A 24,485-nucleotide genomic window follows, 5' to 3' on the forward strand; every position below is an offset into this window, starting at 1 on the left:
CGTCCTTGTTAAATGTTTCTTGCATTTTGTCTATTCTATTTCCAAGATTTTGGATCATCCTTACTATCATTATTCTGAATTCTTTTTCAGGTAGACTACCTATTTCCTCTTCATTTGTTAGGTCTGGTGTGTTTTGACGCTGCTCTTTCATCTGCTGTGTGCTTTTCTGTCGTCTCATTTTGCTTATCTTACTGTGTTTGGGGTCTCCTTTTCACAGGCTGCAGGTTCGTAGTTCCCGTTGTTTTTGGTATCTGTCCCCAGTGGCTAAGGTTGGTTCAGTGGGTTGTGTAGGCTTCCTGGTGGAGGGAACTAGTGCCTGAGTTCTGGTGGATGAGGCTGGATCTTGTCTTTCTGGTGGGCACGTCCACGTCTGGTGGTGTATTTTGGGGTGTCTGTGGCCTTATTATGATTTTAGGCAGCCTCTCTGCTAATGGATGGGGCTGTGTTCCTATCTTGCTAGTTGTTTGGCATAGGGTGTCCAGCACTGTAGCTTGCTGGTCGTTGAGTGAAGCTGTGTCTTGATGTTGAGATGGAGATCTCTGAGAGATTTTTGCCATTTGGTATTACGTGGAGCTGGGAGGTCTCTTGTGGACCAGTGTCCTGAAGTTGGTTCTCCCACGTCAGAGGCACGGCCCTGATGCCTGGCTGGAGCACCAAGAGCCTTTCATCCACACGGCTCAGAGTAAAAGGGAGAAAAAATAGAAAGAAAGAAAGAAAGAGGCTATAATATAGTGAAGTAAAATAAAACTATTATAAAGCAAAGCTATACAGACAAAATCTCACCCAGAAGCATATACATATACACTCACAAAAAAAGGAAAAGGGGAAAAATTAATATATCCTGCTCCCAAAGTCCACCTCCTGAATTTGGGATGATTCATTGTCTATTCAGGTATTCAACAGATGCAGACACATCAAGTTGTTTGTGGAGTTTTAATCCGCTGCTTCTGAGGCTGCTGGGAGAGATTTCCCTTTCTCTTCTTTGTTCGCACAGCTCCCGGGGTTCAGCTTTGGATTTGGGCCCGCCTCTGCGTGTAGGTCGCCTGAGGGCATCTGTTCCCCGCCCAGACAGAATGGGGTTAAAGGAGCAGCTGCTTCGGGGGCTCTGGCTCACTCAGGCCGGGGGGAGGGAGGGGTACGGAGGAGGCGGGGCAAGCCTGCAGAGGCAGAGGCCTGCATGATGTTGCACCAGCCTGAGGTGCGCCGTGCAATCTCCCGGGAAAGTTGTCCCCGGATCACGGGACCCTGGCAGTGGCGGGCTGCACTGGCTCCCGGGAGGGGCGGTGTGGATAGTGACCTGTGCTCACACACAGGTTTTTTGGTGGCGGCAGCAGCAGACTTAGCGTCTCTCGCCCGTCTCTGAGGCCCGCGCTGATCGTCTTGCGCCCGTCTCTGGAGTTCGTTTAGGCGGCGCTCTGAATCCCCTCTCCTTGCGCGCCGCGAAACAAAGAGGCAAGAAAAAGTCTCTTGCCTCTTTGGCAGCTGCAGACTTTTTCCTTGTCTCCCTCCCAGCCAGCTGTGGTGTGCTAACCCCTTCAGGCTGTGTTCACGCTGCCAACCCCAGTCCTCTCCCCAGTCCTCTCCCTGCAATCTGACCAAAGCCCGAGCCTCAGCTCCCAGCCCCGCCCGCCCCGGTGGGTGAGCAGACAAGCCTCTCGGGCTGCTGAGTGCTGCTCGGCGCCGAGCCTCTGTGCAGGAATCTCTCCGTTTTTTCCTCTGTGCCCCTGTTGCTGTGGGATCCGCGCTGATAGCCGCAGCTCGCGCCCGTCTCTGGAGCTCGTTTAGGCGGCGCTCTGAATCCCCTCTCCTCGCGCACCAGGAAACAAAGAGGCAAGAAAAAGTCTCTTGCCTCTTCGGCAGCTGCAGACTTTTTCCCGGACTCCCTCCCGGCTAGCTGTGGTGAGCTAACCCCTTCAGGCTGTGTTCATGCCGCCGACCCCAGTCCTCTCCCTGCGATCCGACCGAAGCCCGAGCCTCAGCTCCCAGCCTCGCCCGCCCCGGCGGGGGAGCAGACAAGCCTCTCGCGCTGCTGAGCCTCTGTGCGGGAGTCTCTCCGCTTTGCCCTCCACACTCCTGTGGCTGTGCTCTCCTCCGTGGCTCCGGAGCTTACCCCCTCTTCTACCTGCAGTCTCCGCCCACGAAGGGGCTTCCTAGTGTGTGGAAACCTTTCCTCCTTCACAACTCCCTCCCACTGGTGCAGGTCCCGTCCCTATTCTTTTGTCTCTGTTATTTCTTTTTTCTTTTGCCCTACCCAAGTACGTGGGGAGTTTCTTGCCTTTTGGATGTCTGACATTTTCTGCCAGCATTCAGTGGGTGTTCTGTAGGAGCAGTTCCACGTGTAGATGTATTTCTACTGTATCTGTGGGAAGGAAGGTGATCTCCGCGTCTTACTCTTCCGCCATCTTCTCTCTCTCCCAGCATTGGGTCTTATTAGCACCTTGATTAAGTCTCTGGGGCCTAACACAGCACCCTATTAGTTCTGGCACTTCATATTTGTGAATGAATATGTGAGCACCTTAGGAAAAATGCCGGAAATTGTGGCTGCAAGAGTCAGGATGCCCTTGGCAGCTAGCTTTATTGGTATGGTAAAATCAGGGGGGAGAAGTGCTAGAGAGATGGAAAGTGCCATTCTAGTCACAACCCCATCTTCACCCCTTGTTCTTCCTTTTCTTTCTCCAGGCTTTTCCTCAACTGTGTCTAATGCCTCAGGTTGTCTTTTACTCCTTCCTTTCAATTTCCTCCCAGTCAGGCAATTGACTCCTTCTCTCTTTTTCTCTTTCCTCCCCCAGTGCAGAAGAATCTGCAGGGCCAACGTAGAGAGCAGGCAGCAGTGCAGGCAGTCTCTGTTACAGAGTGGGGGGACAGCACTGTGGTGACTGCCTAGGCAGTGAGAAAGGCATCACGGTAAGGTGGAGGTGAGAGCCTAGATTATGGGACTGGGTACACGTTGGCCCTGTTCCCATCATCCTAGTAGAATTGCATAAGAAAATTCCCTTCTGGCTCCTAGTATGCAGCTTGAAGAGCAGGCTGGCAGAAGGAGAGGTGTGGGTGAGGAGGAACTGATTTCTAAAACTCACAGTGACCAAGACTCTGAGAAACCGTGGGCTCCTGCTCTGCTCTGAAAATGGCTCACCTGTGTGTGTAACTGGGAAGGGGCTCCTTTAAGTAATTGCCCCATGGCAGAAATGTAAAGTACCAACTTCTAAAATGCTGGGGCTAACTATCTTCATTTTCCTGGGAGGGAAATGAGATGAGCCCTGTGAGAGAATAAGGGATTTATCCAAAGAGGAAGTCTGTTAGAAATCAGAAGTCATTCCAAGCAAAGCCCAATTCCTCTTCCCTCACAGCATTTCCCACCAAAACCCCAAAAGATGAACACTTATGGCTGCTATCCTTACACCCAATTGCAAGCGTTAACACAAATATTTGCTCTTCTCTACCTTCTTTTGTTTTTCTTCATTTCTCGCTCCTTCCTTCCTACCTTCCTTCCTTTCTTCCTCCCTCCTTACTTGTCCTTTCTTCCTAGACTTCTTCCCTCCCTCTGGCTCCCTCCCTCTCCTCCCCCTTACAGCAAAGTGATTCAGTTATACATATACAAGTATCTGTTCTTTTTCAAATTCTTTTCCCATTTAGGTTATTACAGAATATTGAGCAGAGTTTGCTGTGCTATACAGTAGGTCCTTGTTGTTTATCTATTTTATTTTAAATATAGTAGTGTGTACATGTCAATCCCAACCTCCAAATCTATCCCTCCTCCAGATCCTTCCCCCCAGTAACCATAAGTTTGTTCTCTAAATCTGTGAGTCCATTTCAGTTTTGTAAATAAGTTCACTTGTATCATTTTTTGATTCCACATATAAGCAATATCATACAATATCTGTCTTTCTCTGACATACTTCACTTAGTATGATAATCTCCAGGTCCATCCATGTTGCTGCAAATGGCATTATTTCATTCTTTTTAAAGGATGAGTAATATCCCATTGTATATATGTACCATGTCTTCTTTATCCATTCATCTAACAATGGATATGTAGATGGCTTCCATGTTTTTGCTATTGTAAATAGCACTGCAATGAATATTGGGGTGTATGTTTATTTTCAAACCATGTTTTTTCTCTGTATAGATGCCCAGGAGTGGGACTGCTGGATCATATGGTAGCTCTATTTTTAGTTTTTAAAGGAACCTCCATACTATTCTCCATAGTGGCTGTACCAGTTTGCATTCCCACCAATGGTATAGGAGGGTTCCCTTTTCTCCATATCCTCTCCAGCATTTACTGTTTGTGGGCTTTTTGATGATGTCCATTCTGACTGGTGTGAGGTGACATCTCATTGTAGTTTTGATTTGCATTTCTCTAATAATTAGTGATGTTAAGCATCTTTTCATGTGTTTGTTGGCAATCTGTATATCTTCTTTGGAGAAATGTCCATTTAGGTCTTCTGCCCATTTATTGATTGGGTTGTTTTTTTATTTTGATATTGAGACACATGAGCTGTTTGTATATTTTGGAGATTAACCCATGTTGGTTGCTTCATTTTTAAATATTTTCTCCCATTCTGTGGGTTGTCTTTTAATTTTGTTTATGGTTTCCTTTGCTGTGCAAAAGCTTTTCAGTTTAATTAGTTTCCATTTGTTTATTTTTGTTTTTATTTAAATTACTCTGGGAGACAGATCAAAAAAGATATTCCCGCAATTTATCTCAGAGTGTTCTGCTTATGTTTTCCTCTAAGAGTTTTATCGTATCCTGTCTTACATTACATCTTGCTGTGATTTATGTCATAGAGTGTTCTGCCTATGTTTTCCTCTAAGAGTTTGATAGTGTCTGGCCTTACACTTAGGTCTTTAATCCATTTTGAGTTTATTTTTGTGTATGGTGTTATAGAGTGTTCTAATTTCATTTTTTTTACATGTGGCTTTCCAGTATTCCCAGCACCATTTATTGAAGAGGCTGTCTTTTCCCCATTGTATATTTTTATCTCCTTTGTCATAGATTAATGGACCATAGGAGTGTGGGTTTATCTCTGGGCTTTCTATCCTGTTCCATTTATCTATATTTCTGTTTTTGTGCTGGTACCATACTGTTTTGACGATGGTAGCTTTGTAGTATAGTCCGAAGTCAGGGCCTGATTCCTCCAGCTCCATTTTTTTTCTCAAGATTGCTTTGGCTATTCAAGGTCTTTTGTGTTTCCATACAAATTGTAAAAGTTTTTTGTTCTAATTCTGTGAAAAATGCCATTGGTAAGTTGATAGGGATTCCATTTGAAGCTGTAGATTTAGTATAGTTATTTTCACAATATTGATTCTTCCAATCCAAGAATATGGTATATCTCTCCATGTTTGTGTCATCTTTTATTTCTTTCATCAGTATCTTTTACCTTTCTGAGTACAGGTCTTTTGCCTCCTTAGGTACGTTTATTCCTAGGTATTTTATTCTTTTTGATGTGATGGTAAATGGATTGTTTCCTTAATTTCTCTTTCTGGTCTTTCATTGTTAGTGTATAGGAATGCAAGAGATTTCTGTGCAGTAATTTTGTATCCTGAAACTTTATCAAATTCATTGATGAGCTCTAGCAGTTTTCTCTTAGCATCTTTAGGAGTTTAATTTTCTATGCATAGCATCATGTCATCTGCAAACAATGACAGTTTTACTTCTTCTTTTCCAATTTGTATTTCTTTTATTTCCTTTACTTCTCTGATTGCCTGCCTAGGACTTCCAAAGCTATGTTGAATAAAAGTGGCGAGAGCGGGCGGCGGAGTTAAGATGGCAGAATATGAGGACTTCTAGATCTCCTCCTCCTTCAAATACATCAAAAATACATCTAAAAATGGAACAATCCTCACAAAGCACTTGGTGAACACTAGCAGAGAACCTCAGACACCTAAAAGGACAAGAAAAATCCCTTCACAACCAGGTAGGATGAAAGAAAGAAAAAAAGAAAAGAGAACATAAGATGGGACCTGCACCCATTTTGTGGGGGGGAGGACCTGAAGGAGAGGAGTGGTTCTTGCACTCAGGAAGGTCCCCTCACTGGCAGGGACATCAGCTGGGAGAGAGAGGGAAATTCGGGAGCTTGGAGGAGAGCACAGCAACCAGTCTGTGGCAGGCAGGACAGAGTAAGACTTACACAGATGGTCTGTGCCACAGCCCTGCACAGCCCAGCCTGAGTTGTGTGTCTGCTGGAGTAGAGGGGGGCTGGGTGCTGGAACATGGGGTTTGGAGGATGGACCTAGAGAGGGAACAGCAGTTGGCTATGAAGAAACAGCCTAAAGGAACAAGAGTAAGGAACTCCACAAAGGGAATATTCGTGGAAGAAGCCTGGACCACCATAGAAGCCATTGTTGAGTGGTGCCAAGGAGCAGGGCCGCCATTGTATCCGCCTTCCCTATACACTGGCCTCTGCCTCCGAGGGCACTAGGAGAGGTGCCTGGCTGAGGAGCCTTGCCCACTTTGCCCACCAATGCCTCTTCTACCCCCACCAGTCCCTGGTGGGCTCACACACCCCTCTCACCAATGTCTCCTCCCTCCCTGCCAGCCCTGACAAGCTCATGCACCCCTCCCACCAATGCATTCTTTTCCCCAGCCAGCCTCTGGAGGGCTCTTGTGCCAAACCCACCAATGCCTCTTCTGGCCCCGGTGGGCTTACCTACCCTGCTTGTTGCTACCTCTGTCCCTGCCCACCTGGGCAGGCACATGTGCTCTGGGGCAGCCTCAGAAGCAGAGGGAGGAATACACACAGAGGTAGGGCTGAAACCACAGCTCGGCCCTAGGGGCTGAACAACTAAGAAAGAAGAGTTGAAATCTCTCCTTGTGGTTGCAGGACCTGTGGTTTTACACCCCCCACTGCTGGCTTTGTAAACTCAGTGCCTGCAGAGCAGCTGAATGGTTGAATGCCCCTGCAGCTGAGACAGGTCTAGCTTTAGCAGCTGTGGGCTTTGTGAGCATGTACATGTGGGGACTGGACCAAGCCAGAATCTGAGCTGCCTCCATAGCTCCCATAATAAGTCCAAGTACATGATTACTACAGTCCTGGGACCTGACTTTGGTGGATTGGTGCAGGTGGCCTGGAGAAAACAACACATGAAAGACACCAAGGTCAGTTGCCAGCATACCCACAGTTAAGGTGGGACTGAGAGCAGTTCCAACAACAGTGTAATTTGTGAGCCAAACAACAGGTGAAAAGTGACACAACAGAGTATACTCACAGGTGAACAACTCCAGAGGAGGAAAACTCAGTGGCTTCTCTCCCAGTGGGAGTTCTCAAATCCCACCTGTCTAGTGCCACAGAATAGAAACATAGCTCAGAAACAGATGTGGAGGCCTCTACTCCAACAACTAGGGAGCATACACTGACCCTGAATGGGCTGTAACAACCACAGAGCAAAGGGGAGGCCCCACCCAATATCCAGTGCAGGCTCAGGTCACCACAACATCAGTAACAACTCCTATCAAGGGTATAATGGCGAGCATACACTGAGGAAAGATGTGCCAGATATTCATACTAAAAATAGGCCTCACACCAAAAATTACTAAACACTCAGACTACACAGGGATGTTCCTAAGTAAAAATAGCCCTCCAAGACAGTTTGAGGTTCAAGCACCAGGAGGAAGAAGCCCAAGAGCATTTGGATTTGAAGGCCAGACCAGCCTGAGTGCAGGAACACCACAGGCCTGGGAGAAAGAGAGACTCCACTCTTGGAGGGTGCACACAAGACCTCATGTGCACTGGGACCCACCACAAAGCAATACCTTCATAGGAACTGGGACTAGACCTAACTAGGTGTCTGGGAGGGTCTCCTGGGGAGGCAGGGGTAGGCAGTAGCTCACTGTAGGTGCAAGGACACTGGTGGCAGAGGCCCAAGAGAATGTTGATCAGCATGAGCTGTCAAAGAGGTCCCCATTTCACCACCAAGATCCGGCTACAACCAACACTCTACAGGTTACAAAACTGGAACAAGTCAGCCCAAACAACCAGAAAGACAGAAACACAGCCACACCCATCAGCATATAGGTTGCCTAAATTCATACTGAGCTCACAACTACCTCAAAACACACCACTGGACACAGCCCTGCCCATCAGAGGGACAAAACCCATATCCACCCAACAGAGGGCAGGCACCAGTCCCTCCCACCAAGAAGCCTGCACAAGCCCCTGGACCAACCTCACGCACAGGGGGCAGACAAAAGATGCAAGAGGAACTATGATCCTGTAGTCTGTGGAAAGGAGACCACAAACACAGAAACTTAGAGAAAATGAGATGACAGAGAAATAAGTTGTGAAAGAAAGAACACAGTAAAAACCCACAAGACAAATAAATGAAGAGGAGATAGGAAATCTACCAGAAAAAGAATTCAGAGTAATGATAGTAAAGATGGTCGAAGATGTCAGAAAAAGAATGGAGGCACAGATCAAGAAGATATATGAAATGTGCTTAACAAGGAGCTAGAAGATTTAAAGGAAAAACAAACAGAGATGAGCAATACAATAACTGAAATGAAAAGACACTAGAAGGAACTAATAGCAGAAATAAGTAAGGCAGAAGAACGAACAGGTGAAGCAGAAGACAAAGTAGTGGAAATCACTGTCACAGACCAGAATAAAGGAAAAAGAATGAAAAGAAATGAGGACAGTCTCAGAGACATCTGGGACAAGATTAAATGCACCAACATTCTTGTTATAGGGGCCTCTGAAGGAAAATAGAAAGAGAAAGGGCCTGAGAAAATATTTGAAGATATTATAGCCAAAAACATCCCTGACATGAGAAAGGAAACACTCACTCAAGTCCAGGAGGTGCAGAGAATCACATACAGCATGCACCTAAGGAGGAACATGGCAAGACACATACTAATCAAAGTGACGAAAATTAAAGACAATTTAAAAATATTAAAAATCAACAAGGAAAAACAACAAATAACATACAAGGGAATCCCCATAAGGTTATCAGATGATTTTTCAGCAGAGAATCTTCAGGCCAGAAGGAAGTGGCATGATACATTTAAAGTGATGAAAGGGGGGGGGGAAACTACAACAAAGAATACTCAAACCAGCAAGAATCTCATTCAGATTCGACAGAGAAATCAAAAGCTTTACAGACAAGAAAAAGCTAAGAGAATTCAGCACCACCAAACCAGCTTTACAGCAAATGCTAAAGGGACTTCTCTAGATGTGGAAGAGACCAGCAACTAAAAACACCTTGTACATATATAGACTGCTACATCAAAACCTCAAGGGAACAGCAAACCAAAAAACTACAATAGATACACACAAAAAAGAAAGGCAACCCAAACACAACACCAAAGGTAGTCATCAAATCACAAGACAAAAGAACAAAAGAGGAAAGCAAGTAAAAAGACCTACAAAAACAAACCCAGAACAATTAACAAAATGTCAATAGGAATGTACATATCAATAATTATCTTAAATGTAAATGGATTAAATGCTCCAACCAAAGACATAGACTGGTTGAATGGCTACAAAAGCAAGACCCATGTATATGCTGTACACAAGAGACCCACTATTGGATCTGGGAACATACACAGATTGAAACTGAGGGGATAAAAAAGGTATTCCATGCGAATGGAAACAAGAAGAAAGCTGGAGTAGCAATACTCATATCAGACAAAGTAGACTTTAAATAAAGACTGTTATAAGAGACAAGGAAGAACACTACATAATGATCAAGGGATAATCCAAGAAGAAGATATAACAATTGTAAATATATATGCACATAACATAGGAGCACCTCAATATATAAGGCAAATGCCACCAACCACAGAAGGGGAAATCGACAGTAACACAGTAGTGGGGGATTTACACATTACTTACACAAATGGAGAGATCATCCAGATAGAAAATCAATAAGAAAACAAAGGCCTTAAATGGCATATTAGACCAGATGGAATTAACTGATATTTATAGAACATCTCATCCAACAGCAGCAAAATATACTTTCTTATCAAGTGCACATGGAACATTCTCCAGCATAGATTGCATATTGGGCCACAAATTAAGCCTCAGTAAGTTTAAGAAAATTGAATTCATATCAAGCATCTTTTCCAACCACATGCCATGAGATTAGAAATAAATTAAAGGAAAACAACTGTAAAAAACATAAACATGTGGGGACTAAACCATATGTTACTAAACAACCAATGGATCACCAAAGAAATCAAAAAGGAAATAAAAAATACCAAGAGACAAATGACAACAAAAGCATGACAATCCAAAATCTATGGGTTGCAGCAACAGCAATTTTAAGAGGAAGTTTATAGCCATATATTCTTACCTCAGGAAACAAGAAAAATCTCAAATACACAATGAAGCTTTACACCTAAGGCAACTAGAGAAAGAAGAAAAAACAAAACTCAACGTTAGTAAAAGGAAAGAAATCATAAAGATGAAACCAGAAATACATGAAATAGAGATGAAGAAAACAATAGAAAAGATCAATGAAACTAAAAGCTGGTTCTTTGGAAAGATTAAAAAATCAATAAAACTTTACGGACTCATCAAGAAAAAAAGGGCGAGGGCTCAAATCAATAAAATTATAAATGAAAAGAAGAAGTTACAACTGACACTACAGACATAAAAGGATCATAGGAGACGACTACAAGCAACTCTACGGCAATAAAAAAGACAACCTAGAAGAAACGGACAAATTCTTAGAAAGGTGCAATCTCCCAAGACTGAACAAGGAAGAAATAGAAAATATAAACAGACCAATCACAAGCACTGAAATGGAAACTCTGATTAAAAATCTTCAAACAAACAAAAGCCCAGGACCAGTTGGCTTCACAGGTAAATTCTATTAAACATTTTGGGAAGAGCTAACACCTATCCTTCTCAAACTCTTCTAAAATATAGCAGAGGGAGGAACACTCCCAAACTCATTCTATGAGGCCACCATCACCCTGATACCAAAATCAGACAAAGATGTCACACAAAAAGAAAGCTACAGGCCAATATCACTGACGAACATAGGTGCAAAAATCCTCAACAGAATATTAGCAAACAGAATCCAATAACACAGTAAATGGATCATACACCATGATCAAGTGGGGTTTATCCCAGGAATGCAAGGATTCTTCAATATACGCAAATCAATGTGATACACCATATCAACAAATTGAAGGATAAAAACCATATGATAGTCTCAATAGATGCAGAAAAAGCTTTCAACAAATTCAACACCCATTTATGATAAAAACTCTCCAGAAAGTAGGCATAGAGGGAACTTTCCTCAACATAATAAAGGCCATATATGACAAACCCACAGCCAACATCATTCTCTATGGTGAAAAACTGAAACCATTTCCTCTAAGGTCAGGAACAAGACAAGGTTGCCCACTCTCACCACTATTATTCAAAATAGTTTTGGAAGTTTTAGCTATGGGAATGAGAGAAGAAGAAGAAATAAAATGAATCCAAATTGGAAAAGAAGAAGTAAAACTGTCACTGTTTGCAGATGACATGATACTATACATAGAGAATCCTAAAGTTGCTACCAGAAAACTACTAGAGGTAATCAATGAATTTGGTAAAGTAGCAGGATACAAAATTAATGCACAGAAATCTCTTGCATTCTTATACACTAATGATGAAAACTCTGAAAGAGAAATTAAGGAAACAATCCTATTGTAACAATCCATTGCAACAAAAAGAATAAAATACCTAGGAATAAACCTTCCTAAGGAGACAAAAGTCCTGTATGCAGAAAGCTATAAGACACTGATGAAAGAATTAAAGATGATACAAACAGATGGAGAGATATACCATGTTCTTGGATTGGAGGAATCAACATTGTGAAAATGACTATACTACCAAAAGCAATCTACAGATTCAATGCAATCCCTATCAAACTACCAAGGGCAGTTTTTCACAGAACTAGGACAAAAAATTTCACAATTTGTATGGAAACTCCAAAGACCCTGAATAGCCAAAGCAATCTTGAGAAAGAAAAACAGAGCTGCAGGAATCAGGCTCCCTGACTTCAGACTATACTACAAAGCTACAGTAATCAAGACAGTTATGGTACTGGCACAAAAGCAGAAATATATATCAATGGAACAGGACAGACAGCCCAGAGATAAACCCACACACATAATGTCACCTTATCTTCGATAAGGCTGATTTTATTTAATCAAACCTGTTGAATGGTCAAGAAAATGACCAAAAGGAGGGACTATTGAAATAAATTTCTATGCCCAATAGAGAGACACTTTTGACTGTGATGTCACATCAATAGCCCAAACTTTTGTGTTCCTGTAAATGCTCTGCTTGTCCAGAAACACAATATATTGTCAGCCAATTCACAAATTCCAAGCCAATTTTGGGCTCTATACTTATTTCCTTGTTCTTTGATCTTTCTAAATAAGGCCAGATGTACAACCATAGCCAATCTTTCTCTGTTTCCACACTGACTTTTCTAAAGCTCTATAAAATTTGCTGTTGCCCAAGTCCCTTGATAAAAGTGCTCCACTACTTGTGAGTCAATGTACTCCCAAATCCGTGGATTGTTAACTTTTAATACTTCAGCTTAAATTAAGGATTGAATAAAAAGGAATACTTCTAAACTCTTTACCATAATATTATATGTATTAGCATTTCAGAAACTCTTTGTCAGGATGCTTTTATTGTACTTGAAAAAAAATGTACTGTAGAACTGCTACATGAGTGGCATGATTGATTAAAAATACTTTTGTTACTTTAAAAAACAGACTGAATGAGGATATATGTTAGCAGTTTTTTAAAAATCATTTGTTTTAGTTTTTCTTTTGAAAAACTTATTTGAGAGAATGTTTTTTGACTTTTCATATTGCATTTAATTTATTTAAAGCAGAAGTAGAATTTGTATAGGACTAATTTTATTCATGTGCCTGCTTTTGGACTATATTATCTTAGCTGGAGAAAAACTTTATTATTTTTTAAATAAAATATTCCTTATAAGTTAAGAAAAATATTTTAGGTTATTTTTCTAGTGGAATTGCCTTTTTTCTTTAAGCCCGTGTTTTAGAGGTACTTGAACTGAAATTGATAGATGAGAGAAAAAAGTATGTGTTTTATAATTTGTCCTAGAAGTGCAAATATTAGGAATGAGATACACCCCAAAGAGAGGAAATTTCACAGTGTTTTGTTAACTAGGTAAATAACTAAAATTCACTTTTTAACTTTATATGTGGAATATGAAACCTTCTGATTTGTGGACATTTCCCACCTCCATTGATATATACAAAAGCATTCTAGCTTAAGGGTATTTGGCAGGAGGATAATGCTTTTTGTTGATCTTAGCTTTTAACTTTGATCTAATTAGTTCTATTTTATTAGAAAACAAGAAAAAAATCTATCCAACCTTTCTCTGAGAAAGATCTCTGTGTATTGATAATGATTTCTCAGATATATTGTTAAATAAAAAAGGCAAGGTAGTTACATACAATATTCTACTTTTGTATAAGGAAGAATGGAGAATAATAATATATTCATATATTTACTTACTTTGCATCAGTAAACATTGGGATGATAAATCACAAAGTAATAAAAATGGTTTATTAATAAGATGCAGAGGAATATAGGATGGGGAGATAGGGATGGAAGCAAGACTTCTCTGAATATACCTTTTTATATAGCTGTAGTTTTTAAACTTTTAAAATGTTGAGTGTTTTAAATATTTAAGTATTCTGAAAATAAATTTAAATTGAAAAGAACAAAAAAGCAACTTCTTAAAGTAGAAATCAAATCTACTTAACTATATATGGAACAACTATCTTTGAGAACAACCTGAAGATTAACAGAACAGATTTTCTACAACTAAGGATATAAAGGAAAGGCCACATAGAGATGGGTAGAAGTGGCAGAGATGCAGTCTAGCTGGAACCCACACCCCCAGGGCAGTGAGCCACAAGTGGGAGGGATATCACACCTTTACTTTTGATGAAATCCAAATTGTCTTTTTTTGTATGCTTGTGCCTTTGGTGTCATAGCCAAAAAACACAAGTTGACAAAGCTATTCTCTAATTTACTGGCATAAACTAACAATACTGGAGCCACAGTTGCAATCCCCAAGTTACTCTCTATATTTTTTTCCAACCTATAGCAATCACCAACTTATAAGTAAAGCAGATTAGTACTGGAAGTAGAATGGGGGAATGAGGGGTTTGTGCCCCATGTTTGGCTTCCCAGCCTGACAGACCTACAGGGGGAAGAGTAGCCCCATAATGTCTGGCTTTGAAAAATAGTGGGCTCACATCCTGGAGATCCAGAGGGTTGTGGGAAACCAAGACTCCACTCTTGAAGGGCTCAAATGTAAACTCACTAGCTCTAAGTCCCAGCACAGAGGCAGCAGCTTGAAAAGTTCCTGGGTCATATGAGAAGGAGATTCATTGACTAATTTTACAGCATGTTCTGGAAGGGCAAGAATCTTGTAGAACTTTCTCTGGGGAAAGAAGTACTGGTGGATGCCATTTTTTTCAGTCTCCTTTCACTTAGTTGGTCTGTTGCTGACTGGTGCCATTTCTGTCACTCTCTATCAACCTTGCTATCACTGTACCCCACCCAGCTATCCCATGAGAACCCACCCAGGCCAAATCACCTGCCCTGGTTGATCACTCCAAAGTGGCTCCTGCCTAGCCCCACATGGTGAGTGGCCTCAGCCAGTACCTGAATCCCACCAAAGCAGTTCCTACCCTGCCCACCCAGCAGGCAGCTCTGGCCATCACCAAAACCCCTCCAAAGTGTCTTCCACCATGAACCACCTGTTGGGCAACCTCTGTCAGCACCAATGCCCCTCCAAAGTGGCTCCTGCTCCATGAGAGTAGCCTCACCCACCAGTGCACCCACAGAAGTTCTGGTTGGACCTTGTGGCATGCAAGTCTGGAGGCCAGGCCCACCCACCAAGGGGCCTACAGGATCATGGCTTAACCACAGCAGGAGGGTGCAGAAATACCACATAGGGGATACCTCTGGAGCCCCTGACTCTGGAAACTGGGGAAATCACACCACTGGGACCCACAGAACACCTTCTACATAAGGCTATTCTTTCAAGACCAGGAGACATAGCTGATATACCTAATATATATAAACAAACAGAGAAAATTAAGCAAAATGAGAAGATACAGGAATATATTCAAAACAAAATAATAAGACAAAACCTCAGAAAAAGAACTAAGTGAAACAGAGATAAGCAATTTGCCAGATAAAGAGTTCAAAGTATGGTAATAAAGATGCTCATTATGCTTGGGAAAAAATGGAAGAAAACACTGGCAACTTCAACAAAGAGATAGAAAACACAAAAAAAGAACCAATCAAAATTAACTGAAATTGAAAATACACTAGAGGGAATCAACAACAGATTAGAGTATGCAAGAGAATGAATCAGTGATCTGGAAAACAGCATAGTGGAAATCATTCAATCAAAACAGCAGAAAGAAAAAAAGAATAAAAAATTATGAGGATAGTTTGAGGGACCACTGGGACAACATCAAGTATGCTAACATTTACATTACAGGGTTCCCAGAAATAGAGCAGAGAGAGAAAAAGACAGAAAACATATTTGAAGAAATAATAGCCAAAAACTTCCTAACTTGGTGAAAAAACAGATATACAAGTCCAGGAAGCACAAGGAGTCCCAAACAAGATATGTCCAAAGAGACCCATACAAAGACAAGTTATAATTAAAATATCAAACATTAAAGATAGAGAGTCTTAAAGGCAGCTAGGGAAAAACAGCTAGTTACATACAAGGGGACCCACATAAGACTACAAGCTGATTTTTCAGAGAAACTTTATGAGACAGAAAGGACTGGTGCCATATATTCAAAGTGCTAAAAGAAAAAAATCTTACAACCAAGAATACTCTACCTGGCAAGGTTATCATTCAGAATTGAAGGAGAGATATAAAGAGTTTGCAGAAAATCAAAAGTTAAAGGGGTTCATCACCACTCAACCGGCCATACAAGAAATGATATAAAGAACTACTTTAAATGGAAAAAACTCTATAACTGGAAACAAAAAATTGTAGAAGAAAAAAATATCACTGGTAAAGGGAAATATATAGTAAAGATAGTGGATCAACCACCTATAAAGCAAGTATGAAGGTTAAAAAACAAGAGTAGTAAAATCATGAATATCTAAAATAATTAGTCATATACAAAATACAAAATATAAAATATGACATCAAAAACATAAAATGTGTGTGAGGGCAATAAGGTATAATGCTTTTAGACTATGCTAGAACTTAAGTGACCATCAGCTTCAAATGGACTGTTGTATATGTAGTTTGTCATATATGAACTACATAATAACCACAAACCAAATACCTATAACAGATACACAGAAAACAAAGAGAAAAGAATACAAACATAACACTAAAGAAAGTCATTAAATCACAAGTGACAAGAATAAGGGAAGATAGAAAAAGAAGAACTTCATAAACAACCAGAAAACAATTAACAAAATGGCAACAAACACAAACCTATCAATAATTAAGTGTATGTAGAATAACTATACCAGTAAAAAGACATAGGGTGTCTGAGTGGATAGAAAACAAGACCCAGTGATATGTTGCCTATAAGAGGTTCACTTTAGATCTAAAGACACAAACAGACTGAAAGGGAAGAAATGGAAGTTATATTACATGCAAATGGAAACAAAAGAAAGCTGGGGTAGCAATACAAATATCATAAAAAGGACTCTACCAAGTCCTTTAATATCAAGTCTGATATTAAAACAGACTCTACCAAGAGACAAAGAAGGGTATTACACAGTAATAAAGTATAAATCCAAAAAGAGGATATAAAAAATGTAAATATCTACGAACCCAAAGTAGGCATACCTGAATACATAATGCAAATATTAACAGACATAAAGGGAGAAAATGACAGTAATACACCAAAACCATATGAAACTACAAATCAATTACAAGACAAAAACTGGAAAATACATAAACTCATAGGGATAAACAATCTGTTTCTAAGTAACAAATATGTCACTGAAGAAATTAAAGAGAAAATTTCAAAATACCTTGAGACACATGAAAATGAAACCACAATATCCAAAATTTATGGAATGCAGTAAAAGCAGTTCTGAGGGGCAAGTTGACAGCAACTTAGGTCTACCTCAGGAAATAAGTAAAGTCTCAAATAAGCAATTTGGCCTTACACCTAAAAGAACTAAAAAAGAAGAACAAACAAAGCACAAAGTTAGTAGAAGAAAGGACATAAAAAAAGACAAGAGTGGAAATAAATGAAATAGAGACCCCCCCCAAAAAAAAGAAAAATACAATAAACTAGGAGTGGTTCTTTGAAAGATAATCCAAATTGATAAATCTTTAGCCAGACTCATCAAGAAAAAAAAGAGAAATAGTTCCAATAAATAAAATCAGAAATGAAGGTTAAAACCAACACCACAGAAATACAAATGATCATAAGCGATGATTTCATATATGTACAATTATATTCCAACTAAATGGACAACATAGAAGAGATGGATAAATTCTTAGAAACATACACTCTCCCAAGACTGAATCAGGAAGAAATAGAAAATCTGATCTGACCATTCACTAGTAAGGAAATTGAATCAGTAATAATAATAATGAATTCCAACAAACAAATGTCCAGGACCAGATGGCTTCACAGGTGAATTCTACCAAACATTTAAAGAAGAATTAATACCCATTCTTCTGAAACTATCCTAAAAAATTGAAGAGAAAATAAAGCTTCCAAACTCATTCTAGGAGACCAGCTTAACCCTGATAACAAAAACAGACGAGGACACTACCAAAAAAAATCCTTGATAAACATAGATGCAAAAGTCCTCAAGAAAATATTAGCAAACTGAATTCAACAACACATTGAAATGATAATACACTGTGATCAGGTGGAATTTATCCCTGGGATGCAAGGATGGTATAACAGCTGCAAATCAATGTTACACATCACATTAATGAAGTGAAGGATAAAAATCATAATCATCTCAATAAATGCTGATAAAATTTTTGTTAAAATTCAACACCAATTTATGATAAAATCTCTAGAAAGCTGGTACAGAGCGACTGTAGCTCAACATCATAAAAGTCAAATAAGACAAATCCACAGCTAACATCATACTCTCAATGGTGAAGAGTTGAAAACTTTTCCTCTACGACAGGAGCAAGATAAGGATGCCCACTCTTGAAACTTTTATCCACCATAGTATTGGAAGTCCTAGCCACAGCAATCAAACAAGGAAAATAGATAAAACAAATCCAAACTGAAAAGGAAGATGTAAAACTGTCACTGTTTGCAGATGACATATTCTATATAGAAAGCCTAAAGACTTCACTTTCAAAGGAAACCTATTAGATTAATAAATGAATTCAGTAAAGTTGCAGGATAAAAATTCAATATATATTTTGAGTTTATTTGTATATGATGTTAGGGAGTGTTCTAATTTCATTCATTTACATGGAGTGGTCCAGTTTTCCCAGCACCACTTATTGAAGAGACTGTCTTTTCTCCATTGTATATTCTGCCTCCTTTGTCATAGATTAGGTGACCATAGGTGTGTGGCTTTATCACTGAACTTTCTATCCTGTTCCATAGACCTATATTTCTGTTTTTGTGACACTACCATACCGTTTTGATTACTGTAGCTTTTTAGTCTGAAGTCAGGGGAGCCTGATTCCTCTAGCTCGGTTTTTCTCTCACAAGATTGCTTTGGCTAACCGGGGTCTTTTGTGTTTTCATACAAATTTTACAGTTTTTTTTGTTCTAATTCTGTGAAAACTGCCCTTGGTAGTTTGATAGGGATTGCATTGAATCTGTAGATTGCTTTGAGTAGTATAGTCATTTTCACAGTATTGATTCATCCAATCCAAGAACATGGTATATCTCTCCATCTGTTTGTGTCATCTTCCATTACTTTCATCAGTATCATATAGTTTTCTAAGTATAGGTCTTTTGCCTCCTTAGGTAAGTTTATTCCTAGGTATTTTATTCTTTTTGATACGATGGTAAATGGGATTGTTTCCTTGATTTGTCTTTCTGATCTTTCATTGTTAGTGTATAAGAACGCAAGAGATTTTGGTGTATTCATTTTGTATCCTGCAACTTTACCAAATTCATTAATGAGCTCTAGCAGTTTTCTAGTAGCAACTTTAGGGTTTTCTATGTATAGTATCATGTCATCTGCAAACAGTGACAGTTTTACGTCTTCTATTCCAATTTGGATTCCTTTTATTTCTTTTTCTTCTCTGATTGCCATGGCTAGGACTTCCAGAACTATGTTTAATAATAGTGGCAAGAGTGGACATCCTTGTCTTGTTCCTGATCTTAGAGGAAATGCTTTCAGTTTTTCACCATTGAGAATGATGTTGGCTGTGGGTTTGTCATATATGGCCTTTATTATGTTGTGATAGGTTCCCTCTATGCCTGCTTTCTGGAGAGTTTTTATCCTAAATGGGAGTTGAATTTTGTCAAAAGCTCTTTCTGCATCTATTGAGATGCAGTTTTTATTCTTCAGTTTTTTGATGTTATGTATCACACTGATTGGTTTGCAGATATTGAAGAATCCTTGCATCCCTGGGATAAATCCCACTTGATCATGGTGTATGATACTTTTAATGTGTTTTTGGATTAGGTTTGCTCGTATTTTGTTGAGGATTTTTGCGTCTATGTTAATCAATGATATCAACCTGTAATTTTCTAATGTTTAACCACTAAATATGATGCATACTGTAGGCTTTAGGTGGATACCTTTTATTCAATTAAGGAAGTGACCTTCTATTACTAGTCCGTTAATTTTTTCCTTTTAAATTGTGAATCATTATAGAATTTTATCAAATGCCTTTTCATCATTTCTTGACACACTTCATGGGGAAAATCCTTTGTACACTGTAAGGCACTAAAGGAAATAAGGGGATTGTCTCATACTGAAACAATTTTCAGCATCAAAATACTGTTCATGTGTTCTTAACACTTTGCATATATGGGCTCCCATATAAAAGGACTTCTAAAATCAAGAGTGTAATTATGCACAAAGGAGGAGCTGATTATAAACGTAACCTACAAAAATCACATCTGAAAGACATAAAAGTGGACTTATTTCCATTTATTCAAATCTCATTATCCCAACACACATATTGTTGTGTAGGAAAACTGAACAGCCCACATCTGTAGGAACATACAAGCAAGAATAACCAGAAAAATACTGAAAAAGAAGAAGGCTGTACCAGGAAATAAAAGTAGCTAACACTACTAGATAGTTAGAAATAGAGGTATTTAAAATGAGCTATTGGTGCATGACTAGACAAACAAACCGATGGAACAAAATAGGGAAAAAAACGAGAGATACTCAATTACATATGCAAATTTAGTATACAAATAAGCTAGCTCTTAAATCACTGGGGAAATGTAGTCCTTAATAAATGATATTGGGATAACTGGAGAGTTTTATGGGAAAAGATACAATCTGATTCATTACATGATAAATTCCAAGTGGATCTGTTATTTAAATGTAAAGGTTTGAAACATAGGGTTATTAGTAGAAAGCCTATATGAATTCCTCTATATGATGGGAATGTTTAAATCTTTCCTAAAATTACTAATAATTCATAATCAATAACAAGAATACCATATAAATTTGATTACGTAAAAATATAATTTAAGATTTTTTTGTCTTCCATAAACAAAAGTAAAAGTCAGGTGACAGGCTGGAGAAATATTTACAACTTTTTCCATAGAGTAAGAGTTAACATATTTAAATGAAAATAGAAATTCTAAAATGAGGAAAAAATACAAACAATCCTGTAGAAAAATAGGCTGAAGATATGAGCAGACAGTTCACAGGAAAAGAAATGCATCTAGCTCAAATTTGTTCACACAAAAAAAGTGAATGCAAAGTAAAGTCACACTGAGATATTCTTTTTCAACTAATATATTGAGGAAGATCTAAAATCACATCCATGAAATATGGTATGATCAAATGTAAAAGAAAACCAAACAAAAACATGAGGGGCATCCTTACATAAACTACCACAAACTGACTGCAAAAAAATATCATTCAGTAGAAATGAAAAGGTACAAAATAGTGCATCTAATATGCTACCATTTATCTCAGAAAAGGGAATAGTAATATAAATATAGTTACATAATATGTTATATATAACAAATAATACATCATTGTATTAAAATTATATATTGTATATTATGTTATAAAATATATAGCATATAATATCTTATAAATTATACATAGATATGTATAATAATATATAATATGTATTAATATATAATATATAAGATAAGCATGTATATATGCTTACATGTTTAAATTAATAACAGGATAACAATTCATAATATCTAAAAAATGATTGCCAATAGATGGAGGGGGCAAATAGGACCGAGGGGACAGGGATTCAGTGTAGTTTTTTATGGATTTGAATTTGGAGAGTATACAAATTTTGTATAGTCATAATACAAAATTAAATTTCAAAGACCATTTTAAATAAAATCTAAAAGTTTAAAATAAAATAAACATATAAACCTAAATGTGCATCGAATTTGGTGGCAAAACTCACAGAATGAAACCATTCCAAGTGACTTCATCACAAAGTACTTTGATTGTAAATTCCTGTGGAGATATGCCCAAAAGACAGAGAGAAATGCAATAATTCCAAACTATCAGAAACAATGGTCTATCCAATAGCAATGAGCATTGTTTGCACCCAATTTGTGGCCCTTTTTTTTATTGAAGTAGAGTTGATGTACAATATTATGTATGTTACAAGTGTACAATATAGTGATTCACAATTTTTAAAGGTTATACTCTATTTATAGTTATTCTACAATAGGTCTGGCCCAGGCTCTTATGGAGTCACTGCTTTGCCCTGGGTCCCCATGTATGTGACACCTTGTGTGCACCCCCTAAGAGTGGAGTCTCTGTTTCTCCCAGTCCTGTGGAGCTCCTGCACAAAATCCCTGCTGCCCTTCAAATCCAAATGCTCTGTGGACTCCTCCACCTGATGCCAGACCCCTGGGCTGGGGAGCCTGATGTGGGGGCAGAACTCTCAGTCCTGTGGGAGAACCTTTGTGATATAATTATTTTCCAGTTTCTGGTCACCCACCCGACGGGTATGGGACTTGATTATATCACAAAAGCCCCCTTTCTCCTGTCTCATTGTGGTTTCTTCTTTGTCTTTGGATGTAGCATATTTTTTTGGTAAGTTCCAGTCGTTTTTGTCGATGATCGTTCAGCAGTTAGTTGTGATTTTTGTGTTTTCATTAGAAGAGGTGAGCTCAAGTCCTTCTACTCTGCCCTCCTGTCTCCTCTTCCTGTTTGTTTGCTGTTTAAAAGTATATTTCGGTATTACTCACTAGCTGATTTTAGAAATTGCAAATAGCTTCTCCATGTGTTCCATATGTTTATTTGTCCTTAGTATCCATTATAGAATAGAATACCTTAATTTTGGATTAACTCTAATTCCTATCATTTTATTTAAAATTTATGGTTTGTGGGACTTCCCTGTTGGTCCAGTGGTTCAGACTTCACCTTCCAATGCAGGGGGTGTGCTTTCGATCCCTGGTCAGGGATCTAAGATCCCACATGCCTCAGGGCTAAAAAACGAAAACATAAAACAAAAGAAATATTCCAACAAATTCAAGAAAGACTTTAAAAATGGTCCACATCAAAAAAATCTTAAAAAAAATAAAGTTTACTGTTTGTGTTTTTGAAGTTTAAAGATAGCCTTTTCTGTTCCTAAGAATCAGAGGTAATCTTTCATATTTTTTCTCTTACCATTATGTTTTTACCTTTTACATTTTGATATTTAACCCATCTGGGTAGAGTGATGCAATGTGAGAAGAACCAAGCCTGCTGTTCCAGGCTTCGAAAATGGAGGAAAACCATGAGTCAAGGAAAGTGGATGGCCTCTAGAACTTGAAAAATGCAAGGAACTAGATTCTTCTGTAGGACTTTCAGAATAGAACATGACCCTGCCTGACACCTTGATTTTATTCCAGAGAGGCCCATTTTGGTGTTTTGAGTTACAGAACTGTGAGTAAATAAATGTGTAACATTTAGGCACTAAGTTTGGGACAATTTGTTACAATAGACAACTAATACAACATTTTTATAATTTTAGGTCATTTCATATAAGAGCATGGGAGGTCTTCATCTGTTCAGATCATGATTTATGTCCTTTATTAGAGCTTTACCATCTTATTCACAGAGGTCTTGTATATTCCTGGTTAACATTCTAGCTACTTTTTAGTTTTTATTGCTACTGTGGATTCTATAAAAGAATTATATTGATTTTTTTTGTTTGTTTGTGGGGGAGAGTTCTGAGGGTATGATCTTGTATCTGGCAGTTTCATTAAATTTTCTTATTAGTTGCCTGTTACTCTCTTGTTTTTTTCCCCCCTAAGGCCATCTGTATAATGACAACTTTATTTTCTCCCTTGCAATCTTTCTACCTTGTGTTATTTTTTTTTCTTTCTGCTTTGGTCAGGATGTCCAATCATATAGTAAATGATAGCAGTGATAGAGGGAAACTTTCTCTAATTTCTGATCTTAAAGTAAGTGCATTTAAATTTTATCCATTAATGTGATAGACAGACTCTAGTTCAGCACCTCATGGTCCTTGCCTCCTGGTGTTCACACGTTTGTGTAATCCTCTCCCCTTGAGTGTGGCCTGAAACTGTGACTTGCTTTTAATCATTAGAATATGTCAAAGGTGATAAGATGTCATGCCTCTGATTATTTTATTCTTTAATAATTTCTTGTCTTGCTAGCATTAGAGACTTTCCTTATTGGCTTGATAAAGTGGTCATATTGCAAAGGGTTGTAGGGATCCTCTAGGAACTCTTGGAGGCCTCCAGCCAGCATCCAGAATGAAGCTTGGGTCCTCAGTCTTAAAGTCACAAGGAAATGAATTCTACCCATAAACTGAGTGAGCTTGGAAGTGGATTTTTCTCCATTCTCACTTTGAGATGAGAATGCAGCCCAGAAGACACCTTGACTGTAGCCTTGTGAGAACCTAATCAGAGGGCATAGTTAAGTCATGTCCACACTCCTGAACCACAGAAACTGTGAGATAATAAATATGTGTTGTTTTAAGCTGTTAAGTTTGTAGTAATTTGTTGCAGGGCAATAGAAAACTAATACAATTATTGTAACATTTGTTATACAGTGTTATATAGCTTATATTATTTTTCTACTTTGTAAAATATTTTTACATTTCTACAGTGACTGGAGAAACATATGAGTTTTCACATTTCATTTATCAATGTAAAAATGTAACAATGTAACAATGTAACATCGAGATATTTTCTGATGTTGAGCACCATGAGAGGCTGTATGTCTGGGTTAAATCCTATTTGATCATGAAATGTATCTTTTAAGACTATGATGGATTTAGTTAGCTAATATTTTAGGTAGAATGTTTGCATCTATGTCCATATTTTCTTTCTTGAATTATCTTTATCTGGCCATAGAACCACAATTTTGGTTGCCTCATAA

Source organism: Eschrichtius robustus, chromosome X, assembly GCF_028021215.1.
Source record: "Eschrichtius robustus isolate mEscRob2 chromosome X, mEscRob2.pri, whole genome shotgun sequence".
NCBI classification, from domain to species: domain Eukaryota; kingdom Metazoa; phylum Chordata; class Mammalia; order Artiodactyla; family Eschrichtiidae; genus Eschrichtius; species Eschrichtius robustus.